Genomic DNA, 15406 nt, shown 5'->3' on the forward strand with positions numbered 1-15406 from the left:
GTGAGATATGACAGGTGGGTCCGCCGATATTATGAACACTGGATTGTCCGGTGATGACAGGAGTGAGCACCAGACAAAGCACTGCTCTATTTAACAAAACCTTTGAAATTTTGCATCTCCGCTAAAAACTGAACACTGGATAGTCCGACTCTGACCATATGCTCACCAAACCATTTTGTCTTAAAAATTCCAATAAGCACATCAGATGGTCTGGTGAAGTGAACTTTGAACTCGCCGGACTATTTCTTTCCAGTGAGAAATTTCTACCTCTAAAAAGAACATCGGAAGGTCCGGTGAAGCCAATTTGAAGAGCACCAGACATATTTCAAGAAATCTTAGCAAACATTGACAACCAAGCATCGGATGATCCGTTGAGATTAACAAAGGGAGCACCTGATCATCCAGTGAGAAGGAACGATTTCTGCTGAACTAAAATCTCGCGCTAAGTCCAAACTTCAAACAAACACACACGAAAACACATGTTTGGACCAGTTTGAGTGAAATCTCACCCTCTCAAATACTCATTTTCAAATATTTGCCAAAAGGCTATTGTCGGAGGATGAACTCCACAAGCGGGGATCCGGAGGGACCCCCTTTGAGATTCGACCGGGGGGATGATTCTGAATCTACCTTGTACGTGAAATAAATGAGAGTAAATGAGATGCATGTGGGATGGATGATTGGATGCTAGCGGAAATAAATGCTCAGGGGATTTTAGACAGGTTCGGGCCGCACGGAGCGTAATACCCTACTCCTGTGTGTATGCTATAAATGCTCTGGAAGTGCCTCTCTGAGGATCTCTTGAGTTACAAGGGTTTTTGTCTAAGTCTAGAGCTTCGTGTGTCTTGTTCTTCGTCTGTTGGGCTTCTTGAACTTTTGTCTTCCAGAGCCTGCCCTCGCCATCGGGATGCGCCGCCTCCTTTTATACCGTCGGGGGGGGGGGGGCGGACTTAGCATGCCCAGAAAGGATGGCACGAGTTCCAAGGCACCATAAATGGAAAGCAACCATCATGGGCTGCAGTTTGATGTTACGGGGGGGTTGAAAACGTGCCCCCGTCTGGTCCTGTTGTCATCATCCCGCTTTTCAGCGGGTGCTGCGGGGAGGGCCCACCGGGTAGCCACCGAGCAGCCCCACGTGCCAGCCCAGTCAGAGCAAGCCTGACACAGCAGAGCGGCAGGTGATATGCCTCGAGCCCTGTGTCGATATCCCGAGGCACACCGGATGACGTGCGATGGGACCCGCCGTATTAAATATCCCCACGCCTCCCTGCCAGGCAGTTGCAGGGACTGACAGCAGGCGCGGGGGAGTGGTTGGAAGTGACAGGCCATGCTCCCTCTTAAATGCAGCATCGGACCTCTAACCAACTGACACCTCACCGCTGAGCCCTTATGGGGACCACCGGCGAAGGACTTCTTAGACCCTCGGGGAACTGTGAGTGCTCAGGGACTACTATTCATAGCCCCGAGCACTCTCTCCCGGATATGCCTTTTCTTGGTCCTCGGGGACCACTATTCATGGCCCCGAGCGCCCTCTCCCGGAACTTGGCTTCTCGAGTCCTTGGGGAACCCAGGTACTCGGGGACCACTGTTCATGGCCCTGAGCACCCTCTCCCGGAACTTGTACTTCTCGGACCTCGGGGAGATAATCCCTGAGGGAGGGTGCCACGTGGCACTCTGCTGTCCTGGCCTTGGGACTCGGGGACCCCCGGTTCCCATGTTACCGACAGCTATCTTATAATAATTTTGAAATAAGCAATAAAAATCAAAGAAATAGGAGGAAAACTCTAAGAAAATGTTTAAGCCATATTGCCTATAAATTCAAAGATTAAGGCTTTAAATTCTCTAGGACATGACTCAATAGTCATTAAGCACTTATATCTTTCTAATCACACTTATGGAGGTGTATATTCACATGGAAAGCGAACAACATTCTCAAAGAGTGATATTCTCCTTTGTGATCTCTACCGCCAATGCACATGTAATGCATAACAAGTGCATGAATTAAACATGAGTGCAAATTATATGGCATGTGAGTGCATAGCTTAAATTAAACTATCTTGTCATATTACTTCCCTTCTCTATATTCTTCATGGTAAACCCAACAACATGCCTTGAGAGAAACTAAGGAACCACCATCTCAAGAAAAACCCATGTTCACCACTATCTTGAGAAGGTTAGATAAGCGCCTATCATAAATGCATCTATATGAAAAAAGCATCACATGACATTTGAAGCATTTATAACGTTTAGCTCACCTCACAACCTACTAAAAGTGGCTTCATCTAGAGGTTTTGTGAAGATACCCGCCAATTGATCTTCCGACCTTACACCACTAAGAGATATATCATTTTTAGCCACATGGTCTCTAAGGAAGTGATGACGAATATCAATGTGCTTTGTGCGAGAGTGTTGAACCGGATTATTTGTAATTTTTATGTCACTCTCGTTGTCACAAAAAGTGGAACCTTCTCTATATTAACACCAAAGTCTAACAAGGTTTGCTTCATATAAAGGATTTGAGCACAACATGCTCCGGCGGCTATATATTCCGCTTCCACGGTAGACAAAGCTACGGATTGCTTCTTAGAAGACCAAGAAACAAGGGACTGCCCAAGAAAGTGGTACCCACCCAAAGTACTCTTACGATCCACACGACATCCGACAAAGTCCAAATCCGAGTAACCCAAGAGTAGGAAACTAGCACCTTTGAGATACCACAAGCCTATGCTAGGTGTATGCTTAAGATATCTCAAGATTCTTTTTATGGTGCTAAGATGAGATTCTTTAGGATTAGCTTGAAAGAAAGTGCACATGCATACATTAAACATAATATCAGGCCTAGATGCGATAAGGTAAAGGAGAGACCCAATTATAGAACGGTAAAGCTTTTGGTCAATCGATTTACCCGATCATCTTAGTCGAGATGTCCACTCGTAGGTATCGGAGTCTTGATTGGCTTGCAATCATCCATCTTGAATTTCTTGAGAATATCCTTCGTGTACTTCTCTTGATGGATGAAAGTATCTTACTTCAGTTGCTTGATTTGAAACCCAAGGAAGTAGTTGAGCTTGCCAATCATTGACATCTCGAACTCTTTTGACATCAAGTCCCCAAATTCCTTGCAAAATTCCTTGTTAGTTGAACCAAAGATTGTATCATCAACATAAATTTGACAAAGGAAAAGCTCATTGTCAATGATCTTTGTGAATAATGTGGTGTCCACCCTTCCAATCTTGAATCCTTGATTGATTAGGAAGTCGCGAAGGCGCTCGTACCAAGCTCCTAGGGCTTTCTTGAGTCTGTAGAGTGCCTTGTACAATATGTAGACATGATTAGGATATCTATGGTCCTCAAAACCGGGAGGTTGTTCAACATACATAAGTTCATTAATGAAGCCATTTAAGAATGCACTCTTCATATCTATTTGATAAAACTTAATGTTATGATGTGAAGCAAATGCAAGATGCAAGAAGGATACGTTTCGCCGAAATCCAAGCCTTTCACTTGTGCGAAACCTTGAGCGACTAATATTGCCATGTTTCAAACCACCACACTGTTTTCATCTTGTTTGTTGCGAAAGACCCATTTTGTACCAATGACCCATATTGTACAAAATGAAGCATATTGAGAGCGAGTTCTTACTCCCTTTGATGGACTCCCAATGATCAAATCAATTGGGTGATCCTTTGAAATATGAGTTTGCTTCACTTGTGGCTCGTGGTGTGTCTTGCGGTGGTTCAACGTCTTGAGCTTGAGCTTGAGCTTCCTCTTGAGAGATGTGTGTATCATGTATTGGAAGATGTTGTTCATCTTTTTCTTCATCTTGATCCACTTGGGGTGCTAAGGAGATATGTGGAATGGAAGTAGTAGGCATGTCTTTGTCATCCTCCTTAGGCTTGATATCCCCAATAGACATCTTTTTCATCACTTCTCTCAAAGGTTCATCACCTACATCATCATAAATAATACCTTCTCCTTGGGAGCCATTAGATTCATCAAACTCCACATCACATGTTTCTTCAACAAAACTGGTGCCATTGTTGAATACTCTATATACTTTGAAGTTAGATGCATAACCAACAAGAAATCCAATATCACAATGACGCTCAAACTTCCCTAGGTGTTCTCTCTTTTTGAAGATAAAGCATTTATAACAAAACACCCGGAAGTAGGAGACATTGGGCTTCCTCCCAATAAGAAGCTCTTATGGCATTTTCTTCAATAGTCAATGGCACTTACACTCTATTTGACACATGGTATGCCATGTTGATTGCTTCCGCCCAAAACTTCGCCGGTGTACCATACTCATCCAACATAGCTCTTGCAAGTGTAATCAATATCTTGTTCTTCCTCTCCACCACACCATTTTGTTGAGGAGTGTAGGTAGATGAAAACTAATGCTTGATGCCTCTTTCTTCACAATACTCTTCACCTTGAGTATTCTTGAAGTCCGTCCCGTTGTCGCTTCGGATGTTCACTAATATTGCTTCAAACTCATTTTGAGCCCTCTTTGCGAATTTTTTGAAGATCCTAACGGTCTTTCTCTTGTCATCTAGAAAGAAAGTCCTAGTGTATCTTGTATAATCATCAACAATGACAAAGCAATAGAGATTATCACCAAGACTTTTGTAGGTGGTTGGTCAGAAGAGGTCCATGTGTAGTAGCTCCAAGGGTCTTGATGTAGACATCATAGCCTTGTAAGGATGTGAGCTTGCAATTTGCTTTCCCGCTTGGCAAGCACTACAAAATTTTTCCTTCTCGAAGATTACATCCTTCAAACCGACCACTATTCCATTCTTGAATGCCTTCTTGAGTTGGCTCATTCCAATATGAGCAAGTCGTCGACCAAAGCCAACCCAAAGATGTCTCGGTGAAGAGGCACATTGTCAAGCTAGCTTCATTAGATGAAAAATCCACAAGATATATATGTCCATGTCTAAAGCCTTTAAAGATTAGATCATTATGCTTCTTTCTAGTAATGACAATATCAACATCACTAAATAAGCATGTGAAGCCTAAATCACATAGTTGAGCTACGAAAAGTAAATTGAAACTAAGAGACTCAACCAAAAGTACATTGGAGATAGATAGATCATTGAAGATTGCCACCTTACCCAAACCTACCACATTTGCTTTTGAGTTATCACCAAAGGTGACTTTATCATGTCCGCCCACTTCATTTTCTAGAGAAGTGAACATCTTTACATTGCCGGTCATATGTTGTGTACAACTACTATCAAGCACCCAATGCTTTCCGCTGGCTTTGTAGTTCATCTACACACATAGGATTAAGCTTTTTGTTTAGGTACGCAACCAAGTTTGGTACCTTTCATGTGAGACACAAGATTCTTGGGCACCCAAATTTGCTTTGGAAGCTTGCTCTTTGCTTGAGTTCCAATGAACTTAGCCATGACTTTGCCACTCTTAAGTTTATGCAATAGAAAATGATGACCATTAAATGTAGACTTATATTTTGATAGCAAAATGGGAAGGGGTTTGGAAGGAATGAGACACTCCCTTGTGTGGTGACCGGTGACTTCACAATATTGACAATAGGAACCAACTTCTTTGATGAAGCACTTGTTTATCTCCGGTGACTTGATAACCTTTTCCATTGGGTTTGGGAAGCAACCAATGCCTCTCTTGTTGTAGTACATAGCATTCTTCATGAGGATTTCTTTATGCTTGTACTCCCCTTTAGTCAACCGGGCTACACATGAATTTAAGCTTGCAATCTCATCCCTAAGCTCTTTTTCCCTTACATGGTTAGTCTTTAGAGATGATGCATCATCACAAGAAGATGAGAAAGGTATTTCAAGGAGATCATCACAAGATGTAGATGTATTGATCTTAACTACTTTAGTACTAGACAATTCATTTAGAGAAGAATCAATGCCTTCATATGCAAGTTCAAGTCCTTGATATTTGCATTTCAAGTCAACATGCTCAACTTTTAGCTTTTTGTTACTAGCCTCAAGAGACTTGCTAGATGCAACTACTTCATTGTTTTTCTTAAGCACATCATTGTATTTAGCAAGAAACTCATTATGACTAGAACTAAGCATAGCATTAGCATTTTCAAGAGACTTGATTTAAGCTTTTTGTTTCTTGATGATAGTAGCATAGTCATTCATGAGCTTAGATAGATCACTAGGAGAAAGACCATCATCATCACTACTATCATCTTCATCTTGTTGTTACCTTTTGCCATGAGGTACATAAGTGGTATAGGTAGAGGTGCATCATCATCATTTGTGATAGCAAGGCCCACGAGGTTGTTGCCTTCATCATCGCTTGAGTCATCACTTGAGCTTTCGTCGGAGACCCATTCACCAACAATATAGGACTTGTGTCATCCATCCTTCTTGTTGAGGAGCTTTTTCCTTGAATACTTATCTGGGATCTTCTTCTTGTGCTTGTCCTCATCTTCATTTGCTTCAATCTTCTTGCCCTTGTTCATGTTCTTCTTGTTGGGTTGAGGGCAATCATATGACATGTGGCACCACAATTGTAGCATCTATTCTTGTCTTCTCCACCGAACTTGTCAAATTTCTTTGGGCAAAATTTCTTCTTGGGATCATAGTTTTAGCCCTTATTTTGGAATTTTGAGATCATCCTTGTAGTTCTTCTCATGACAATAGCAAGCTCCGTGTCAGAGTCATCATCATCACTATCTTCTTCATCGCTTTCGCTTGATGATGGGAGCTTTATCTTCTTCTTCTTCTTGTCAACAATCTTTGCCATGAGAGCAAGATTTTTCTTGGATGAATACTCATGATATCCAAATAAGAACATCTCGTGAGCACATATTTTCCCAACGACGTCGGTGATAGTCATGTCATTGATGTCCCTTTCATGAAGAAGAGAGATGACAATGTTGTATTGCGGCTTTGGAGGCACCATCAAGATCATACGAACAACGTCTCCTTGAGACAATTGAGTTAGTACAAGAGAGTTAATTTCTTCTACAAGCATATTCATGTGAGAATACATATCATTGCATAATTCATTTGGAAGCATCTTGAATTGATTGAGAGCATTCATAAGCACATGATACCTTTCCTCACGAATTTTTCTAGAACCCTCATTAATTTGACAAAGAGTGGTCCAAATCTAATTAGCATATTCCTTGGTACGAATTCTAGAGAAAACTTCTTCACTAATTCCCTCAAATATAGCATTCTTAGCCTTAACATTCCATCTAACTTGTTGGTCAGTGAAGGGGTGATCAAACCCAATGTAAGCGGCTAGCCAAACTTCAGGGGAAATAACCTTAAGATAGCTTGCCATGTGAACTTTCCAATAGGCGAAGTTCTTTCCATCGAACCTTGGCACACTACTTCCATTCTCTGAGTCCATTGCTCTAGGATTTAAAGCCTATCAAGAGCACGAGGTTCTGATACCAATTGAAAGGATCTAATGGCCCTAGAGGGGGGTGAATAGGGCACTAATCAAAAACAAAACCAACTACCAATTTCTAGAACAAGGAACAACCTTAGCCTAGAATGTATAAAAGCAATTAGACAACCTAGCAAAGTGAGCAGAGTATGCCAGGGCAATGAGGTTAACACTGAGAAGAAAAAGCAATTTGGAAAGTGAGAAAAAAACTTGAAGATCAAGATCCCTTGTCTCGTTTTCGATCTGCCCGAATCTCGAGGGCGAGATTCCTTTAAGGGGGGTAGATTTGTAACACCCTGATTTTCAGATTTCCCAAATTTCTAAAATTTTCCAAGATTATTGAATAGCTTCACCAGTAGTATAGGTTTAAAACCATTTTCTTAATCAATCAATCAATATAGGTTAATATTTGGTGTGCATTGCATGCTGAGTTTTGCTAGGAGCCAGGTTGTCGGAGGGTGAACTCCTATCGCAGGGATCCCGAGAGACCCCCTTTTAGAGATTCGGCCGGGGGGATGATCCTGAACGAGCTTGTTTTGGGAAATAAGCGGGAAACGGAAATAAATGCAGTGGCTGGTGGGAGATGATCGTCCTGGTGCGAGAAAGATGGGTGCACCGGGGTTTAGACAGGTTCGGGCCGCACGGGGGCGTAACACCCTACTCCTGTGTGAGTGCTATATCTGTCTTTGAAGGGAATTCTTCAAGGATGTATCTGGTTACAAGAGAGAGCCACTTACTGAGAGCTTGAGGCTCTCGTGTTCTAGCTTGGCTTGAGCTGGTTTGAGCGTCTGCGTCCTCTTTCTTTTTCTTCTTACGGTCTCCCTTTCTACGTGTTCTCCATCCTTTCCTTTTATAGGCGCGCCGACCTCGACATATCCTGAATGGGAAAGAGGGGGTGCCAGTGCCAAGGTGCCACGGAGAAAGGCGTCATCATTCCGTCTTGGCGAAGTGACAGGGGCGGTGGAAAAATGCGGCGCGCATCCGACCACCCGCCACTGTGGATGCCCTCGGGCGCCATTAAGGGGGCCCACCGGGCAGCCTCAGAGGTGCCCGGTGCGCCCACCCTGTCTTGTTCTTCTGCCAGGGCAGGGTGGCAGGCGGAGCGCTTCGATTCTGGCAACGTTATCCCGAGGCACCCGGATGAAACGGGACGGGACCTGGGGTGCTCGGGAACCTAGAGGCTACGGCCCCGAGCACCTTCCCCCCGGGACTTAGTTTTCTCTTATCCTGCAGGGTGGACCTCGCGGGATGGTGACATGTGGCGGATGGCCGGCCCGATCTCGGGATTCAGGGACCCCTGGTTCCTAATACACCGACAGTAGCCCCCGGGTCCATTGGTAGGCGACGGGACGGAGACTGCGGATGGGCCCTTCGTCGCGGCCTAGGCCGAGGCTGGCGCAGATGCCATGTGGCAAGCTTTCGAGAGGTGGCCCTTGTGGACCCAGACCTCAAGTATGCCCCAACGGGAAAATGAGTGGACGCGTGTCCACACAACTTCCGAAGGGTATGATGACCATACGGGCGGCACGCGCGGTCGCCGTGAAGATCGAGGAAAATACGCCTGGCAGCCGCTGACATCGCGCGATCGGCGGGAGATTCGCCTGGCAGTTGCGTCGATCGAGGCGACGCTTCGCCGAGCGAACCGTTTGGGTGGCAGTTTTTGAACTTTGAGATATAAAAGGGGGAATGGATCGGTCCGTTCCCCTCTTTACGCTCTCTCGCACTTGTGCTCCTGCCTTCTTTGTGCTCCGAAGCCCTTAGGAAATTCTCAGGCGACCGGAGCATTCTTCCTTCTCTCTCTCTCCACCACCAAAACACCTTCCATCTTTGCCGAGATGACAAGGGTTGGAGGAGGATGCCGGGATAAGGCTTCGGATAGCATCTTGCCGGAGTCTCGTCTGAGGAACGAGGAGGCGGCGGACAAAATCAGGAAACTGCTGGTGCCGGAGGGGCAAGAAGGTGCTGTGGTGGTGAGGCCAGCGAGCCTGACGCCGGCGACGACCGTCCCGGGGCGGATCATCCTCTTCACCTCCTTTGTGGCGGCGGGGTTGGTGCCGCCGTTCTCCGCCTTCTTCCTGCAAGTGCTGGAGACGTACGGCATTCAACTAGTGCACCTAAGCCCCAACTCTGTGGTGGTGTTGGCGGTCTTCGCGCATCTCTGCGAAATGTTCGTGGGGGTGATGCCGTCGGCGACGCTGCTTCGCTATTTCTTCGTCCTTCGGCCGGTGGGGAAGAAGAGGGGGCACTCCACGGCGGATGTCGCGGGGTGCTGCAACCTTCGGCTCCGGGATGGCCTGGGGGATCAGTACATTCCCCAGGTGCTGCGCAGCAAGTGGGAGGAGTGGCGACGGGACTGGTTCTTCGTCGACGTCGACCCCCACGAGCGCCTCGAGCTGCCGGAGGCAGCGGCGGAACCTCGGCGATCGACGTGGGAGGCGCTGCCACCAGAAGATACGAGGCTGAAGCCGGTGCTGGAGCGCATCCTGGAGCTGCGCGAGTCTGGGCTGACCTCCGTCATGGTGGTCGTGGACTTTCTGCGCCGTCGGCTGGCGCCCTTGCGAGAGCGGGCCCGGCCGAGCTGGTTCTATACCGGGCCAGAGGACATCACCAGGACCCAGATCGGCGCGAGCTGGGATCTGGGGCAGGCGGAACTGCGGGGGATGACAAGGGTGATCACCGGAACGGAGGACATGGGCCGGACGGAGCTCCCGTGGCCAGAGATGGCGCTCTGCGCCAACCCCAACCGGGTGGCCATTATGGCGGGGCTGCCGGAGTCCCGAGGCCTCCGAACTCCCCCGGCTAGAGGAGCTACTTGGCGAGGAGACTACTGCTAGCTCGGCGCGGGCTGGTGACGGGGCCGCCGCAAGCAGTAGCCGCCATGCCAGAGAGGAGGGCGCCACTGAAGTCGTAGAGGAGGTGGCACCGGGAGACCGGGGAAAGCGTCCCAGGGCCCTGATTCTAGTGCCGGACTCTCCGCCGTCGCCGACGGCGGCGGCGGCGTTCCCGGTGCTGGCGCCGCGACTGGTGCGGATGGGGCCTGTGCCGGCGCCAGAGACCCGCGCGGCGGATCCTGAGCCCCGCGCGGCGGCACCCGAGGCCCGCGTAGCGGCCCCGCCGAACCCCCAGCGGAAGAGGCGGCGGGAGGAGTCCGGACTGAGGGCGCCGAACCCAGACATTAGGCTCCCAGCGGCCAAGTGGCAGTATCGGTGAGTCTCCTTTCTTGCTTTTTCCTGGGCATTTCTGGCCCGAACTAAGCTTTGACAATTTTCATCTGTCTCCCGTAGGCCGGCCGCGGGTGCCATTGCGACGGGGGAAGCGCGGGAGCCAAGGCCAGAAACGAGCCCGCCTGCAGCTCCGACGGAGGCGGGTACCGGAACGGCGGAGGCGCCAATCGTCGTGGCGGCCAGCGGGAGAGAGACGGAGGCGGCGGCCGAAAGGAGGACGGAGCAAACGTCTGGATCCTTGGCGTCGGCGGAACCTACCCCGGGCGTGGAGAGCCCGGGGCGGATGATGGTGGAGGCGGACGCTTTGCCGGGGCAGGCGGACAGGGCGGCCGATGCGGGAATGCGGCCGCCGTCCGAGTCTTCGGCGCCGGCGGAGCCTACCCCGGGCAGGCAGAGCCCGGGGCGGATGGCAGCGCAGGGCCCTGCAGAGAGCTCGGCCCCCCTGGAGGCACTCTGCGGAGAAGCTTGGGCCCCACCGGTGCCCGGCCAGCCCGCCGACCCTTTCCTGGCCGCCATTGAAGGCGTCAAAGTAGCGGTCGGGCGGCTGGGCGCAGCGGTGGACGCCAAGGAGGGGGAGCTTGAAGCTGAGCGCGCCCGCCTGACGTTGGAGAAGGCGCAGCTGGCGGGCGCCCAGGAGGAGGCCCGTGCGGTGGCTGTGCGGGAGCAGAAGCTCCTAGAAGATATCCGCGCGGAAGCCGCGCGGGAACAAGAAATTTTGAAGAACGTGCGGGCAGAGGCCGCGCGGGAACGAGAAGACGCCGCCCGCCTGGCTGAGGCGTCGAAGCAGCAAGCTGCCGAGGCCCTTGCCAGGATGGGGCAGGCGTAGGAGAGGGAGGTAGCAATCGCAGCCTGGGAACAGGCTGCGGAGGAGCGGCAAGCTGAGCTGACCCGCCGGGAGGGCGCGGCCGAGAAGACGTGCGCCGACCTCCAGCGCAGGGAAGACGACCTTCGGAAGATCAGGGAAGAGATCCACCGTTGGGAGGAGGACGTTTCCTTGCGGGAGGTGAACAACGAACTATTAGCGTCGGAGCTCGATGTTCGGGAGGATTTGGTGACTCAGCAGGAGGACGTGCTGGCCCGGCGGGAGGGCGAGCTGGGTCGCCGAGAAGGCGAACTGAGTCGCCGAGAGGGCGAGGCTGACGCGGCTACGGCGGCCATGGCGACCAGGGCGGAGCAAAACGCGAAGCATGAGGCGGAACTGGCCCCCCGCAAACGCGCCTTATCCGAGATGGTGGCCAAGATGAAGCAGGCTGCCACCCCCGCAGCAGTTGGCGGTTCTTCCGGTCCGGTCGGGAACCAGGGACTCGAGGCGCAGCTGCGGGCCGCCAAGGAGAAGCTCGAGACCGCCTTTGTCTCGTGGGTCAACCTCGAGCATATGTTGGAAGACGTACTCCGGCGGATGCGGCGGGCCGTAGAGAAGGGTGGTCTCGGACGGCTCGTTGGAGACGAGAAGGGCGACGGCCCCGCACGACAAGTGTTGGGGCTGCAGCAGGTCTGCGAGCGCCTCGAGGCCCTGCCTTGGGCAGTCCAGGAACTCGCTGCCCGGGAGGGACGTGGCTTGGCACATGCAGTGGCCGAGCACGTTCTGGCCTGCTACCGAAGCAGGGACCCAAACTTCCCGCTGGAGCCGGCGCGGGAGGGGGTGGTCGAGGCTGAGGAAGAGGCCGCCCGGGTAGCGGTCCGGAGTACCGCCGCCGTGGTGGCGGCCGGCTTCAGGCGAGAGGTGCCGCCGCCGCCAGCCCCCTGGGACGACTCAGAGGATTCAGCTGACGCCTCTGCTGCCGACTAGATCTTTTGTAGTCTTTTTTCTTTTGTTGTCTTGATGAATGTAGATGTAGGAGTGAAACCTTAGAAAAAGCCTTGTATATATCCTGTGAATATTAATGGCAACTTTTCCTTGGGCTCGCAACTCCAGTTTCTTTGAGTGTTTGATGTTCCTTCTGGTGTTTTGTCCGGAAGTCCCGGGGAGTACTCAGTCGGGCCGTTCCCGACCTTCCCGTCCCCGAGAATGAAGTTGTCCTGATCGCTGCTGCTGGCGTAGTCGGCCTTCGAGCTCTCGCAAGTCCGCATTTGCCTAAGTTAAGAAACAAAGACACAGACTTCCTTGCCCGGGAGATAGATCGATCCCGCTCGGAACACGCCATACCTAGTGAACACTTTTTCACTTTGCGACCACTCAGTTAGTAGAAGGGAGACGCGTGCGGGGGAGAATGTGACCAAGAGTCCTCGTGGTCCGGTGGTGCCCGGGCTTTAAAACGGGCCGGACCGAGCACTGACAGCCTGCCCCCGAGGCCTGAGCTCCGGACTACTCGAGCAGCTCGAGTGATAGGATTACCCAGGGTACCCGAGGACTCGGTAGTGCTCGGGGTCCTTAAAAGCGGACCGAACACCACGACCACCACGAAGGGCTTCGGTCAGACATTACCGCACGCGCGCTACTCCTTTCTACAAACCGCTCTGTCGTTCTGAAAAAAAGTAGACACGTGGTAGGGTTTTTGCGTGCGAGGAGACCACCTCGCCGAACAGATTAAAGCGCGAGAGCCCCCGACAGTGACTCGAGGACATAAATTTACTTAAAGCAGACTTGTCTGAATATAACCACTCACCGGACAGCTGTCGATCTTCCGGCCAACCGATCCAGGAGGGGTGTGCTTCCGAGCTCGGGTGCCCGGGGACTTGATTCTTTCAACGGAGCGCCCGAGTGCCCAGAGGCATACGAGGCTCCTGGGGTCGGGTGATCTCGACCACCCATGCATAAGTGGTAGGATCACCCGAGGACCCTTGGGGCCGACCAGAGACCGGGGCAGCGAAGCCCTCGCGGCCGAACTGCTCGTGATTGCCAGCCTGTGACTTAAGAGAGAATATAGAATTTCTTTGTCTGGTGCGCTCTGTTAGTGCGGTACTTGCTATAGACTGCTCTCGTTTTCGACCCGAGACCTCTCGAACACCCAAACCAACGGATAAGAGCGGGCAGAGGCATAACCCAGAGGTCCTATGGTTCGATGGCGGCCGGGCATGACAGACCAGACCGAGCACCAACAGCCCGCTCCGGGGGCCCGAGCTCCGGACTACTCGAGCGGCTCGAGCGATGGGATTACCCAGAGCACCCCGAAACTTGGTAGTGCCCGGGAGCTTGCCACGACACTGAACACCACAGCCTACCATGCCGGACGTAAGTCAGCGGCGACTGCTCGCATGCATACCGATTGGGATTCTTTTATCAGCGGGGAAAATGAGAGAGCGAACTTTTTCTCGCACAACCGAGCACCTCATCAGACAGATTAAACATACGGAATCCAGAAAAATATGTTGACATAGTGATTGCTTATCGAAATACTGAATGTGCAATATTTACAAGGTTGGGCGACAGCGACTTACCCAAGGGGCGAAGCCCTCGGACTGCTTGGGCGGGGAGAAGCCCCCGGCCTTGCTGACCTGAGCCGCGAGCACGACCATCTACGGGTAGAAGCGTCGGAGATGCTCGATGTTCCACGGATTCGGGAGTGGCTGTCCTTCCTCCGTCGCCAACCTGAAAGAACCTGCCCGCGGGACCGCGATCACGTTGAAAGGACCTTCCCACACAGGGGACAGCTTATTCATTCCTTCGCGCGACTGGACGCGTCGGAGAACTAGGTCCCCCACCTCGAGAGACCGGGCCCGGACATGGCACAGATGATACCGCCGTAGACTCTGCTGATACCGAGCCGCCCGGACAGCGGCACGCCGCCGGCGCTCTTCCAGGTAGTCCACATCGTCGCGTCTTTGCCGCTCCTGCTCACCCTCAGAGTATGCATGCACTCGAGGGGAGCCCAGAGTGAGCTCGGAGGGGAGGACTGCTTCGGCGCCATAGACGAGGAAGAACGGAGTCTCCCCGGTGGCGCGGCTTGGCGTAGTCCGATTGGCCCACAGCACGGCTGGTAGATCGTCCACCCATCCCTTCCCGTGCTTAGCGAGCACGTTATAGGTCCGAGTTTTGAGGCCCTTTAGTATCTCCGCGTTGGCGCGCTCGACCTGCCCGTTACTCCGAGGATGAGCGACAGAAGCGAAGCAGAGCTTGACGCCGAGATCTTCGCAATAGTCCCCGAACAAGGCACTTGTGAACTGGGTGCCATTGTCGGTGATGATCTGGTTCGGGACGCCAAAGCGGCTGGTGATGCCGCGGATAAACTGGAGCGCCATGTTTTTGGTCACCTTGATGACTGGGACCGCCTCCGGCCACTTGGTGAACTTGTCGATAGCGACATATAGGTATGCATAGCCCCCGATTGCTCGGGGGAATGGACCCAGAATGTCCAAACCCCAGACCGCGAAAGGCCATGACAGGGGAATGGTATGAAGAGCCTGAGCTGGCTGGTGAATCTGCTTTGCATGGAACTGGCACGCCCTGCAGCACTGAACCAGCTCGGAAGCATTCTGGAGAGCTGTAGGCCAGTAGAAACCTTGCCGGAAGGCCTTCCCGACCAGCGTGCGGAACGATGAATGGCCACCGCACTCGCCCTCGTGGACCTCAGCGAGAAGATTGCCGCCTTCTGCCCGGGAGACACATTTCAGGAGGACACCTCCTGCGCTACGCCGGTAGAGATCCCCATCTACTATGGCATAGCGTCTGGACTGCCGCGCAACTCTTTCGGCAGACGCCTCATCCTCGGGTAGGAACTTTTCTTTCAAGTACCCTCGGATGTCAGACATCCACGAGGCATCTTGAGAACATTCGGCGAGCACAGCGCACTCGCCGGACGGCGGCGCCCTGACGGGGCTTCCCACTGAGGGCACCGCCGGGGTCC

This window comes from Phragmites australis, chromosome 11 (assembly GCF_958298935.1).
Source record: "Phragmites australis chromosome 11, lpPhrAust1.1, whole genome shotgun sequence".
In the NCBI taxonomy this organism is placed as follows: domain Eukaryota; kingdom Viridiplantae; phylum Streptophyta; class Magnoliopsida; order Poales; family Poaceae; genus Phragmites; species Phragmites australis.